This window comes from Galeopterus variegatus, unplaced genomic scaffold (assembly GCF_000696425.1).
Source record: "Galeopterus variegatus unplaced genomic scaffold, G_variegatus-3.0.2 Scaffold6706, whole genome shotgun sequence".
Taxonomy (NCBI): domain Eukaryota; kingdom Metazoa; phylum Chordata; class Mammalia; order Dermoptera; family Cynocephalidae; genus Galeopterus; species Galeopterus variegatus.
In genome coordinates, this window is record NW_007732817.1 from 104,735 (window position 1) to 119,754 (window position 15,020).

General features: G+C 35.0%; 1 pseudogene; it reads right to left on the reverse strand.

Annotated features, from left to right (window-relative positions):
* Positions 1 to 2,571: 2,571 nt before the first annotated feature.
* Positions 2,572 to 3,396, reverse strand: LOC103606575 (annotated as a pseudogene).
* Positions 3,397 to 15,020: the final 11,624 nt, after the last annotated feature.

Here is a 15,020-nt window from a genome sequence, read left to right on the forward strand (position 1 = left end):
AAAACAAAACAAAACCCAACCCAACCCTGTAGGCTTAAGCTCCCACTCCCCTATCCTCCCATCTTCCTCTTCCAACCCCTAGCTGTAAGCAACCACTTATCTGCTTCCTGTCACTATAGCTTTCCCTTTAAACTTTCAAATGAATGGAATCATATAATATGTGATTGTTTTGATCGTGTGATTGGCTTCATTCCATTAGCATAAGTTTTTCAAGATACATTCATACTGCAGCATGTATTAATACTTCATTCATTGGCTGGGCAGTTTCCTCAGTTGGTTAGAGCATGGTGTTGCAACACCAAGGTCAAGGGTGCAGATCCCCATACTGGTCAGCCATAAAAAACAAACAAACAAGCAAAAAACTTCATTCATTTTTATGGCCAAATAATTTTCCATTGTATAAATACAGCCCATTTGTTTTATTTATTCATCTGTTGATGGATATTTGGTTTCTTCCTGCCTTTTACCTCTTATGAATACTTATCTCACTTTTTTGACTACTCTAGCCATGCTAGAATGGGTATAAACTGTTATCTTATTCTGGTTTTCATTTCCATCTTTCTGATGGCAAATTATGTCAAGCATCTTTTTATGTGCTTTTGACTATTTCTATATCTTCCTTGAGAAAATGTCTATTCAGATCCATTGCCTATTTTTAATTGGGTGTTTTGAATTTGAATTTTAATTTTTCTATGCATTCTGATTACAAGTCCCTTAGCAGATATACTTGTACATTTTCAATTATTCTTCCATTCTCTGAGCTGTGATTTCAGTGTACTTAAAATTTTTACTTTTAGTTGTGGTAAAGTACACATAACGTAAAACTTCAAATCTTATTCATTCATTCAATGATTGAAACTTGAGATGCTTGCACCTTGATTATTAGGAATAATGTGGCTACTGGCATGGGTGTACAAAAAAAATCTGTTAGAGTCCCTGCTTTCAATTCTTTGGAGTATGTGCCCAGAAGAGGAATTGCTGGATCATGTGGTAACTGTTTTTAAATTTTTTAAGGAACTTTCATACATTTTTCCATAGCAGCTACACCATTTTCCATTCCCATCAACAGTGCACACAAGTTTCACTTTCTTGATGGTCTCCTTCAAAGTACAAAAGTTATTTCTTTTTATGATGTCCAAATTATGTATTTTTTCTTCTGTTTTGGTGTCATATCTAAGAATTCTTTGTCAAATCCAAGGTCATAAATAAGTTCACCTGTATTCTTTTATGAGTATTATAACTTTACCTCTTATGTTTATGTATTTGATTTATCTTGGTAAGTTTTTGTATATGGTGTGATATAAGGGTCCAATTTCATTCTTTTACATGTGGCTATACAGTTGTACCAGCACCAGTTTTTGAAAAAGACTGTTCATTTCTTATCTATGGCACTATGTTAGAAAATCTGGTTTTATGTCTAAAATCTTAATTTTATGCTATTGATAAAATTAAGATTTTAGACATAAAACCTCTTACCTTTCTCTCTTCTCTCTCATCTCTACCTTCTCTCCTCTCTTTCATATGTCTATCCCTTTGTCAGTACCGTAATGTTTGTATAGACTGAAATGTTCCACCAAAGTTCTTATGGTGAAATCTTAAACCCCAGTTTGAGTACTTGGAGATAGGAGATTTGGGTGGTAATTAGATTTACATGTGGCCATGAGTGTGAAGCACCCACAATGAAATTAACGCCCATATATAATAAGGAAGATGAATGAGATCACTTGTGCCCTCTCTGCAAGTGGGCACCAATGGTAATTAGATTTACATGTGGCCATGAGTGTGAAGCACCCACAATGAAATTAATGCCCATATATAATAAGGAAGATGAATGAGATCACTTGTGCCCTCTCTGCAAGTGGGCACCAAGTAAAGGCCATGCGAGGACTTACCCAGGAAGAAAGGCCTCACCAAGTACCAGACAATGGTGGCAGCCCTATCTCAGACTTCCAGAGTCCAGAATTGTGAACAATAAAAATTTGTTGTTTGGAATTCCCAGCCCATTGTGTTCTGTTATGACAGCCCAAATTACGTAAGACACTTAAGCAGTAAGTTTTTAAACAAGAAAATCTGAGTCCTCCTACTTTGTTCCTTTTCAAGACTGCCTTGGCTATTGTGTTTTTTTGCCCTTTCATACATATTTTAGAAACACCTTGCCAATTTCTACAAAGAAGTCAGCTGCGAATCTGATAGGGACTGCATCAAATCTGTATGCAGAGTTTAAAAAATGAATCATTTTAGGGAGTGTTGCCATCTCACCCAGGTCAGGTCTTCTGTTGCATGAACATGGGATGTTTCCCCATTTATTTAGATATTTATTAATTTCATACAATAATGTTTTATACTTTTCAGAGTATTTGTTTTGTTGAAATTTATAGAATTTTACTGCAGTGTGTTTTCACATGACTTTTAAACTATTTTTTAAAATTTAAAACCTTTCTGTATTTATAAAGTAATAGAGGTTCATTCCAGTGTGCATTCATACATATCTTTATCAATATATGGACCTACTGAAGGCTATTCCACAGTTCTTACATTTAGCAATTTATTCAGTATGAATTTTTTCTATACTTTCTAAAACAACTGTAAACACTGAGAGCTTTACCACATTTTTTTCATTTATAGGGTTTCTCTCCAGTATGAGTCCTTTCATGTATTCAAAATGAACTAGAATAGTCAAAGGCTTTTCCACATATCTTATGATTATAAGGTCCCTCTCCAGTGTGCAGTCTCATGTGTCTTTGAGTGCTTGCAAGCGAAATGAAGGCTTTCCCACATTCCTTATATTCACAGTGGTTTTTTGTTTTTGTTTTTTCATTGTGATACTTTAATGTATTTATAATGAACTGGAGAAGACAAAGCCTTTCCCACATATCTTACATTTACAAGATCTATCTCCAGTATGCACTATCATGTGTCTTTGAACACTTGCAAATAAAGGTATTCACACATTCCTTACATTTATAGGGTTTCTGTCCAGTGTGACTTCTTTCATGTTTTTGAGCTGAATGAGAAAAACTAAAGGCTTTCCCACATTCCTTATACCCATAAGTTTTCTCTCTAGTGTGAGTTCTTTCATGTATTGAAACAGAACTGGGGACACTAAAGGCTTTATCACGTTGCTTACATTCACAGGGCTTTTCTCCACTGTGAGCTTTTTTATGAACTTGAAAAGAATGGGGGCAACCAAAGACTTTCCCACATATCTTACATTCATAGGGTTTTTCTCCAGTAGGAGTTCTTTCATGTCTTCAAATGGCACTGAGACAACTAAAGGCTTTACCCTATTCCTTAGATTCATAGCATTTCTATACAGTGTGAAATCTTGTCTTTGAAATGTACTGGACCAACTGAAGGCCTTACCACATCATTTACATTCACCGAGATTTTCTCCATTGTGAGCCCTTTCATGCATTCGTAATGAACTGGAGCAGACAAAGGCTTCCCCACATACCATACATTTATAAGGTCCATCTCCCACATGTGTTATCATGCATCTTCAAACACTTGCAAGGAAATGAATGCTTTCCCACCTTCCTTACAATCATTGGATTTCTCTTCATTGCGAATCGTTTCATTAATTTGACTGGAGTGGAGATAGCTGAAGGCTTTCCCACATTGCTTATGTTTATATTTTATATTATTACATTTTTATTGCTCATAACAAAATACCTGGAACTAAGTAATTTGTAAGAAGAAAAAAATTTATTGCTTATGGTTTCAGAGGCTGGGAAGTCCAAAGTCCAGGGAATGCATCTGGTGAGCATCTGTCTTCCTTGGTGGTGGCTTCAGTGATACAGGGTATCAAATTGCGAGATGGTAGAAGCAGAGGGAGAGACATAGCTCCTCATGTGCTCTCCTTTTAAAGCCCTCAGAACAATGCCCATGACCACCATTAAACCATCAATTTGATCCCCTCTTCCAGGCCCCACCTTTCAATCACCATAAAAGGATTTCCCATTCTCAGCAGTTACAGTGGGGATTAAGTTTTGGGGGGGAAATTCAATCCAAGGCATATGGATTCTTTCCATATTCCTGACTCTCACATAATTTGAGCCCAGTGTGAAGGGATGAATGACACATGAAAACTTTTTCACCCAAATTACATTCACATGGTTTTAGTCCAGAAGAATTTTTCTCCATCACATTAAGGTTTGGAAGCTGGCTGACAGCTTGCCCACACAACTTTCTTTAACTTCACAGACTTTCTCTGTGATATGATTACATCTTATTCTCCTTGAAAAAAAAAGGACTAGTTTTGGAGGCTGGGAAGTCCACAGTCTGGGGAAAACATCAGGTGAGGTGACTCTACAGCAATGCAGGATGTCACATGGTGAGAATGGAGGAGCAGAGAGCTCTGCAGTTATTTTTGTACTAATCTTCAATGTTATGGTCTTCCTATTTTTTTCCTATAGAAGCCAAGTTTGTAAAGATTTCCTCATAACATCTTTGTAGAGTTTTTTCTGGGAATAATCCAACATGGGCCACTCGTCCAGGGTGAAGTTGACAGTCACATCCCCAAATGCCACTGAGTCCATTTCCTGGCTTCTGTGTGTCCTGGTGTCCTCACTACAGCTCTTCAGGCCAGTGCAGGTCACGGCAAGACAGAGGCTGCAGCAGAGCCATTTGAGTCTTTAGAGGCAGGTCACACACTGACATGTGCCAGAATAAAGAGCAACATCCATGTACCTTTGTGGAGCCCAAAATAACTTTTAAGTTTACAGTGTAGAAACTTTACAGAAACCATGTTAATCTGAAGATAAAAGTTAACATCACCAGCCATAGGAGAAATCAGCATCACGTGTCTATGATATGATGTGCTGAGAACACATGAGCTGTTTGGTGATATTTCTGACAAAAATACATGGTCTGCAAATATCTGTGAGAAAACATCACACCAACCTGAACTGAGGGACACTGTACAAAGTAATTGGTTTTGTTTTAAAATTTTTGTTCATAAGAAACTGCCAAACTGTCTCCCAAAGTGGCTGTTTCTTACAACTTTTAATACTTTTTATTTTTAAATAAAACATTAGAAACAAGAAGATAAGTAGACAAATACATTATAACAATATGAGAAGTATTATGACATAGACATACAAGAGGCCACATGGCAGTGGGCATCTGCTATAGATAAACAATCAGGAAAAGGAGGAAGAAACAGCATTCACCTGAGTTCCGGGAGATAAAGAGATAGGAGCCATGAAAAGAGTAGAAGAGCCTCCCAGGCAGAAGGCACAGCATATGTGAAGAGCCTGAGCCAGGAGGGAGTTTAGCATATTTGAGGAAGTGAAGTATATAGCATAGCTGGAGCCAGGACAAAACTGAAATTGGAGAGAAAGGTAAATCAATGCATACAGCACAGTTCGTTGAGTCCTCTAGCAGACACTGCAAGGTCAGACAGCGTGGGACCTCACCAACAATCACACCATTTCTTGGCGTTTTCCCATTCTGTATTTTGCTTTCCCCATACCCTTACTATTTTTTCCTGGGAATCATTCTCTAATAAACCATTTACACCTGAATCCTTGGCTCAAAATCAGCTTTCAAAAGACTAACAAATAAAGTTACTAGTCTACTGTCTAAAAATGTAGAGAAAAACCAAGAACGCAATATTGTTTTAAGGTATTATTAAGTGTCAGAGAGCATTGCATGATCAATGAATCACAGACTTCTTAACTTGAAGTCCATAGTGGCTGATTAAAGTCATAGAGTCATACAACTTTACAGCTGAGAGAAGCACCTTTGAAACCACCTAATGCAGGCTTCTCATTTTACCACTAAACTGAAGCTCAAGCAATTTGGGAATTCCTATCAAGAGCTTGTCAGAAAGGTCATACTTTATGACCCTGTAATCCTCTTTTTATGTAATATAGCCTAGGTAAGTAGTCATAAACTCAGAGATTTATGTATGGAGATTTTCATCTGACTATTATATAGAATAGTAAAAGTTTGGAAGCCATCTAAATGTCCAAAGCATGAGGAAGGGTAAACACATTACAGAATATGTATTGGCGTGTTTATTCATATAATAAAAAGGGTACTTTAAAAGAATATTTAAGAGATGTCAGGGCTCACAAGTAGAAATGGAAAATAACGGTGTGAACAGGCACATTCATTAGGAAAAAAGAATTTAAGAAATATATCAAAATATTAATGTGTTTATTCATATAATAAAAAGGGTACTTTAAAAGGATATTTAAGAGATGTCAAAAGGCTCACAAGTAGAAATGGAAAAAAACGGTGTGAACAGGCACATTCATTAGGAAAAAAGAATTTAAGAAATATATCAAAATATTAATAGTGATTATCTATGGGTGAACGATTTATATTTTCTTTTATACCATTATACATTTTCAAAACTTTTCAAAGTAAGCATATATTATTCTTATCAGCATTTATTTGCTTTTCTTTTTATTTTTAAGAAATGTGAATTGAGTCTTACAGAATTAAAATGATGTGTTTCAAGGTCAAATAGACACATCACGCAGAGCTGGAACTAGAGTTTGAGAATCCCAATTCTTAATCTTGGTCTCTATTCCTTCGTAATATAACAATAGAAGTTTTTTATTGAACCAGATCACTTTAAGAGTGAATTGACTGAATATTATTTAGTAACTTGATGGCATAGGCAGGGCTAGCGTTAATAATCTCATCTTTTAGGTCCTCCCTTTCTGGCTTTCTCCATCTTTCCCTCTCCTTTTGCTTTCGCTTTCTCTCTTATTTCTTGCCTCAGTCCCTTCCACAGGTCTTCTATACCAAACTGCTTTGTGAAGCAGAGTATTTTTTTTTAAAGGCCTATCATTACTTTTTTACCTAAGAGATTATTTGTAGTCTTTTTGGAAAAGGAATAGAACTTTTAGAGAGCCTGTCTTACTCAAGTAAATATCCATTGCGTGGCAGAAATGTGAAGAAGACACTATGTGGTCATCTCTACTGAAGTATTTTTTGAAGTTTTTCCTTGGAAGGAGGTAAATATACCCCTATGTGTATATATATATATATATGTGAATATATTTGTGAACATATATACACACACATAGGGGTCAAGAAGCTAATGGGAGGAACTTAAAAATTTCTGATGGATTATGATTATTATGATTATATCAAGTTTTCACATAACATTGTAGGTCTCAGAGTAAAAATACAAATGGAGGTCCACTAACATGTCTTAATAGTAAAGGTTGCAAATTATGACAATACTTTGCACACCGTGGCAAGTATACTTTTAGAGTGACTAGAAGAACAGGTGGGAATTTATTTTTGTGTTTTGTTAATTTTCTACATGGATTTTTTTCGATGTTGTTTGTTCTTACTGTTGTGCACTGAGAGTCTCTAAAATAGTCTAGATTTCAATCCATTGTAGATCATGTGAATTACAAATATACTTGTGTGTACTCATTTCAAATTAATATGTCTTCTTGCTGAATTGATCCTTTTCTCATTATGCAACATCCCCGTTTTTCTCTAATATTTTTTTCTCTGATAGCTACTTCATCAGTTGTTTATATAGCCACTCTTATGTTTTTTGATTAATATTTGCATGGTATATATCCTTCCATCCTTTTACTTTAACCTCTCTGTGTCATTTAATTTGAAGCATCTTTCTTGTAAACAGCATGCAGTTCAATCTTTTTGTTTAATCCACTATGTCAGTCTTTGCTTTTTTTTTTTTGTCTTTTGTCTTTTTCCGTGTCCGGCAACGGATCACAACCCTCAGTGTTGCCCCCGTACTGGACCGGGGACCGGCAACGGGATCGCAACCGTCGGGGTCGCTCCCGCGCCTCGCTCAGCCAGTGAGCGGGAACCGGTCCGTATGTGGGATCCGAACCCTCGGGCGGGAGCGCCGCCGCACTTCCCAAGCGGCGCACTTATCCAGTGCGCCACCGGGCCGGCCCTGGTCTTTGCTTTTTGATTGGTGTATTTAGACAAATTGCATTTAATTTTTGATATGCTAGACAAGTTTGATTTGAACTTTTAAAATGATTTTATCTTGATTCTTTAGAGTATTTTTGAGTGTATTTATTTGTATAGATTTTGTTGTGGTTGCTGAGGATATTACAATATATAAGGGTACTTTAAAGACTTCATGAAAAGTTTCATATCATCTTTAATTCATATGTTACTTATCATAGTCTAGTTATATAACATTTTACCACTTTGAGTAAATTTTGGAAACCTTACTTTCATTTAGGACCCTTTAATTTCCCCACTTTTAAATATCATTGTCTCAAGTATCAAAGGATATTATATATTTTACTACAATCACCAAACTTAATTTATAAAACTCATGAGGAAAATGATAGTTCCTTGCCATTTCATTGTTCCTTCTTCCTTCCTAATGCTCCAAGACCGTTTCAGGTCTGAGTTACCTTGGGTGGGGTGAGGGAATATAAGAAACCCTGATATGATGTCATTTCTCTAGTCCTGAGGTCCTAAACCAGTTCACCTTTTTCTGACAACCTTTCAGAGATCTCTTTTGGTTGACTCTTGCAATATTTTCAGGATTTATAGTTGAACTTAGCAGGGAGGATTAGGGCAAAAAGTGCCTTGGTGTCTATATACACGAGAGTACTTCAAAAAATTCATGGAAAGATTCATATTATCTTTTAATTCTATTTTCCACAAACTTTTTGAGGTACCTTTCATGAATACACATACACACACATGTATATCTACACACTCACACACGCATGTACACATAAGAAGTCATTTTACAAACAGAAGTAAAAATCAAGGGATACTGAAAATCAGCTATATTAAAACATTTAATAAGAATTTTAAAAGAGCAAACACAAATTTTTATTACATTTTTTTCTGTACTTACAGTGACACATATCCAAAGTAAGCATACCTCTGGATGTAACTAACTCTTCTCTACTGTCACTCATGACCCTGGAATATATCTTATAAATATTGATTACCAATTTCAAGTACATTTCTAATGAGTATTAGCTTATCATTACTTCTGCTTCTTGTTCTTACACTCACATCATTAAAATAAAATAGTTGACAGTTATTCTGCAATTTTTGACATCTCCTAAATTTGTGGCACAGAACACACCATGTTTCTCTCTGTAATTGGAAAACATTTTAAATTATAGATATATAAACATAATTTAGAATGATTGAACCACTTAATTATTTTATTTCTACATTAACTATTTCCTGGTACTCTGTTTGTATACTTACCTGCCTTCAGCACGTGTCTGCTTACAAACTGCATGAACTACGCTTTGGCATACAGACATTATTAAAGATGGAGAATGCTGTCCCATTTTCTTTTAGCCAAATGGGATGATCCAAGTTTTTGTCACAAAATATTGTCTGTTTGTATACTTACCTGCCTTCAGCACGTGTCTGCTTACAAACTGCATGAACTACCCTTTGGCATACAGACATTATTAAAGATGAAGAATGCTGTCCCATTTTCTTTTAGCCAAATGGGATGATCCAAGTTTTTGTCACAAAATATTGCAAGATGTTCTTCCTGTTGAATGACTATCTGGATGGTAATAAAATATTTTTCTTTTTTCTTCGTTAGAAGAATATATAATTCACACATCCATTATTGAGTTTTAGAAAATTTACTCAGAATATAATCATTTAAAGGCACACAATCTGAAATTTCATTTATATGGTCAACTTCACCATTTTTTATTGTCTAGACTCAGTGCTACTATATGCCTTTTTGCATTCATATTCTGATCCGTCTAATAACAGTGAAATGTCTTCTGACAATTTTCTTTGCCTTTGAGAGTGGGGGAAATAATAAATTGTGAATTTGAGCTGCACAAAAGCAGACTGCAAATATGGTGCTTCTGGTCTTCTTTTATAGTTTCTTGAAACCTGATGCAGTACCTTAGCCTGTGCAAGAAGGACACAGAAAGATTTTGCATTAGTAACTATTTTACTGTTGTGTTATTCTTCTAAGGGACTACACCATTCTGTTTCCTTATTATTTTAGTTTATTTTTAACACAGTTGGGCATAACTTATAAGTACAGATTAATTAGCAATGGTAATGATTAATAGTAATGATTAGTGGTTTAAATAGTAAATAAGATGATGAAATAGAACAATGTTTCAAGATATAAAAAATCAATAAGATTCCATAATATATCTTAGATTTATACAAGGTGCAATGAATTTTTATGGTAATTGAAAGGTGGAATTAATTTTATTCTATTAAAAAATAAGTATTTTTTTCTTCCAAAGACCTCTAAGAAAGAATAAAATAGATGAAATATATATCCTTACAGACAGTAAAAACTGCTTTAAAAAAGGAACAGAAAAATTAAATTGAGCCTAATGGATCTTGATGTTATTGGGAGGGTTAATGGAGATACGATTTAACTGATTAGCAGTTACAGAACAGGTTACAAAGGATTCCAACAGGAAAACTTACCATGAGAAATGGGGGTCTGTAAATGATGATCTAGATTTGAGTCTGAATTATGGTTTAGAGTAATAGTCTTCAATTATTTTTGTAAAGTTTGAAAAACTACATTTTGAAATTGTCATATGTATTTTGAAATCATATGTTTAAATAGTTTCAAATGATGTAATTTGGGGGACATTGAAAATATTGATATTTTCAGATAAAACTGTTGCATCATTCTTCAGTTCTAACCAATAGAATATAAATAACACAGTTGTTTTATTCCTACATTATCTTTTTAGAATTATGGAAAATTGGGAAGGAATTTTCCATGCAATTCCTCACAAAATTTCGTTTTAATGTTATGCCTAAAGATCTTTTATCAATCGCCCTTTTACTTCTCTGCTACTATATGTGTCCATATAAATACATTTATTTTGATAATAGTTACCATTGTCTATTCTTTCTTTCTTTCTCTATAGTTTAAATCTACATGAATTATTGCTAATAATCAATTGATTAAAAGTAACATAAATATACTGCACATTTTCACAAACATAAAAATAAAATTAAAATTTTGTCATGATGATTCTTTTAATGATATGGAAGGATTTGGGATTTATATTACCTTGATTAAAATTATAGTGAAATACTTCTCAGTGGGAAAGGAGAGTTTCAATTCATGCACTTTCCAAAATATGCCCTGAGAATAGTAAATACTTCTATTTGTTTGGAACATAAAAGAAAGAGTGATCATCTGTAAGCAGAACCCTGATGAAATCAGAGCTGTGCTTTCTAAAGTTGATTGAATAAATATAATAAAGTGTCTGATGTTACATCCTTAAAACCAATCACCTTCTGTAGAGGAACTAATATTTGCTTGTGATTCAATTTATATTTTTGACATGGAGAACTACAATAAACCAAAGTTTATAGCTGAATATTGCATAGTAGCTATCTCAAGAAATTGGAAGATCTGCCTTAAATTTATACTCTATATTAATGGGCCAAAAAACATTATGTGAAATATGGGCAATAGAAATTACCTGAAATATGGAAATAGTTAACTTCAGTTATAGTTATATTCACAATGATTCATATATTTCTTCCATTTCCACATTATGATTTTTAATAATATGATTATTTAATATGTTACTAATTCCCTGTTTAGATTAAAAATTGGTTATTTTTTTTACTAAAAATACAGATTTAAAAAGTTGATTCCTGTGACTATCTTCATGACTTCCACCAAACAGAGAAACAGAAAAATCAGGTGCCAGCTATGTCTAAATGATTTTTAATAGAGATGTTTATGTTTCTTAATCTACTAAATTTGTTGGGTATTCAGTCTGTTTTGTTAGAACTCACTTTCTCTTATCTAAGGTATTGAGTTTTCATTTAAAATGAAATTTGTTTGCTGTGATATTAAATTTTATTTGTCTAAGTGGAAATCTAAAGTAAACGTTTGTGTGCCTAATTTTTTACGTCTTCTTTACTATATACACTGATGTTAAAATTCCAGAATTGAATTATATGTTACAGTTTTAAATGTATTATTTTTACTAACTGAATGCCACAATCTCTATGTTAGGCAGAATAAAGGTTCTAACCCCTGGAACGTGTGAATAAATTACCGTGCACGACAAAAGGGACTTTGCTGATGTGATTAAGAATACAAATTTATAGATGGAGAAATTACCCTGGATTCTTTAGGTGGGCCTATAGTGAATTAAACATAGTGTGTGTATTAATTTTCTGGGCTGCAGTAACAAAGTATCACAAACTGGGTGACATAAACAATGGATTTTTATTGTCTAGCAGAGCTGGCTCCTTCTGAGGGCCATGGGGGACAGTCTTTTCCATGTCTCTTCTCTACCTTTTGGTAGTTTCAGAAGTTCCTTTGCTTGTAGATGGCATTTTCTCTGTGTTTTCATATCATCTTTGTCATGTGTCTGTCTCAGTGTCTAAATTTCCAATTTTTATAGGGAAAAAAGTCATATTGGATTAGAACCCACCCTAATGACTCCATTTTACCTTGATTACCTCTATAAAGACCTTATCAGCAAATGCGGTCACATTCTGAGTTACTGGGGGTTAGGACTCCTAAATACCTTTTTAGGAGGAACCCAGTTCAATCCATAACAGCCTGTGTTACATATTTTTATTGCTCTCGTTCCTAAATTAGGAGATAAATCTGATTCAAGTAGGCATGTCATGCCTCATACTGTTCTACGTGTGAACCCAGATGGTCAAAATCTGTATTCTGTGAATTAGGCTGCAGAGAAATGAGAGCTGAAAAAATGGTGGAAGATGAAAATTTCTTCCAGATATGCCAGAAAACCAAAATCATTGTTCAAGAATTGGCACACAAGCCTGCTCATTACCTCTGATTCAAGAAACAGTTTGTGGTCAAAACAGCCTTGCCAAAATCCTGTAGATTGTTCTATAAATGTGCTAAAGAATGAGGATGGCTGACTTTTAATGAAAAGAATGAAATGTTGTAGCAGGTTTTTCTTGTTCTTTTGTTTTTTGGGCTTTTTTTTTTTAAACTGACTCTTCTAATAGAAGGGTGCTGAAGTTTATTTTTTTATTTTTATTTTTTAATTTAATTTTGCTTTAATATAGCACTGATTTAGTCTCTTTATCAGGGAAATAACCATTAACATTTAAATTATGAAATTAAAATATGAAGTCCTACATGGCAATATCCCCCTGATAGGGGATAGATTTTTTTCTTTTTTTCCTTTTTGTCTTTTTTCGTGTCCGGCAACGGACCGCAACCCTCAGTNAGTCCCTTCCACAGGTCTTCTATACCAAACTGCTTTGTGAAGCAGAGTATTTTTTTTTAAAGGCCTATCATTACTTTTTTACCTAAGAGATTATTTGTAGTCTTTTTGGAAAAGGAATAGAACTTTTAGAGAGCCTGTCTTACTCAAGTAAATATCCATTGCGTGGCAGAAATGTGAAGAAGACACTATGTGGTCATCTCTACTGAAGTATTTTTTGAAGTTTTTCCTTGGAAGGAGGTAAATATACCCCTATGTGTATATATATATATATATATATGTGAATATATTTGTGAACATATATACACACACATAGGGGTCAAGAAGCTAATGGGAGGAACTTAAAAATTTCTGATGGATTATGATTATTATGATCATATCAAGTTTTCATATAACATTGTAGGTCTCAGAGTAAAAATACAAATGGAGGTCCACTAACATGTCTTAATAGTAAAGGTTGCAAATTATGACAATACTTTGCACACCATGGCAAGTACACTTTTAGAGTGACTAGAAGAACAGGTGGGAATTTAGCGTTCTTGTGCCCGTGCGAAGAGAGCTAGCCCATAGAGTTGCCTCCTCACCCCATGTCATCCTGACTGCAGCCTCAGTGCCCACTGGGAAGGATCTCATGCACAGAGCAGATAGTGCACACCAGGTCCTGTATTTAAGTTCCCCCCCCCCAACCACTCTTCACTGGCCCTTTAATTGGTCTAGGGATTTGAATATGCATGCCAGGAGCTGCTTTTCAGAGGATGGACTCAGAGAGGAGACTCAAGGAGACCTTACAAGTTCGGGCTGTTTGGAAAGTGATTTCTGGTCCTAGGTATTCAGACCATGGCCTTTTCTTCTTGGCCCTATTGAACTGCTTGATCTGTGGGTGGTAAGTGGCCAGAAGAGGGCCAGTCTGGGGTTATTATGAATAAAGTTGCTGTGGACATGAATGCACAGGTTTTTGTGGGAGCATAAGATTTCATTCCTCTGGAATAAATGCCCAAGAGTGCAGTTTCTGGGTTACGTGATAATCACAGGTTTAGTTGTACAAGAAACTGCCACAGTATTTTCAGAGTGGCTGTGCGATTTTACACTCTCACAAGTGATGTATGATTGATCCAGTTTCTCCACATCCTCATCAGCATTTGGTGTTGTCATTATTTATTTTAGCCATCCTGGTAGGTATGGCTCATTGATCGTGGTATCTTATTATGGTTTTAGTTTGCATTTTGCTAATGATTAATGATAGTGAACACCTTTTTGTGTGTATATTTGCCATCTCTATATCCTCTGATGAAAGGTCATTTTTGTGTTTTGTTAATTTTCTACATGGATTTTTTTCGATGTTGTTTGTTCTTACTGTTGTGTTTTGAGAGTCTCTAAAATAGTCTAGATTTCAATCCATTGTAGATCATGTGAATTACAAATATACTTGTGTGTACTCATTTCAAATTAATATGTCTTCTTGCTGAATTGATCCTTTTCTCATTATGCAACATCCCCGTTTTTCTCTAATATTTTTTTCTCTGATAGCTACTTCATCAGTTGTTTATATAGCCACTCTTATGTTTTTTGATTAATATTTGCATGGTATATATCCTTCCATCCTTTTACTTTAACCTCTCTGTGTCATTTAATTTGAAGCATCTTTCTTGTAAACAGCATGCAGTTCAATCTTTTTGTTTAATCCACTATGTCAGTCTTTGCTTTTTTTTTTTTGTCTTTTGTCTTTTTCCGTGTCCGGCAACGGATCACAACCCTCAGTGTTGCCCCCGTACTGGACCGGGGACCGGCAACGGGATCGCAACCGTCGGGGTCGCTCCCGCGCCTCGCTCAGCCAGTGAGCGGGAACCGGTCCGT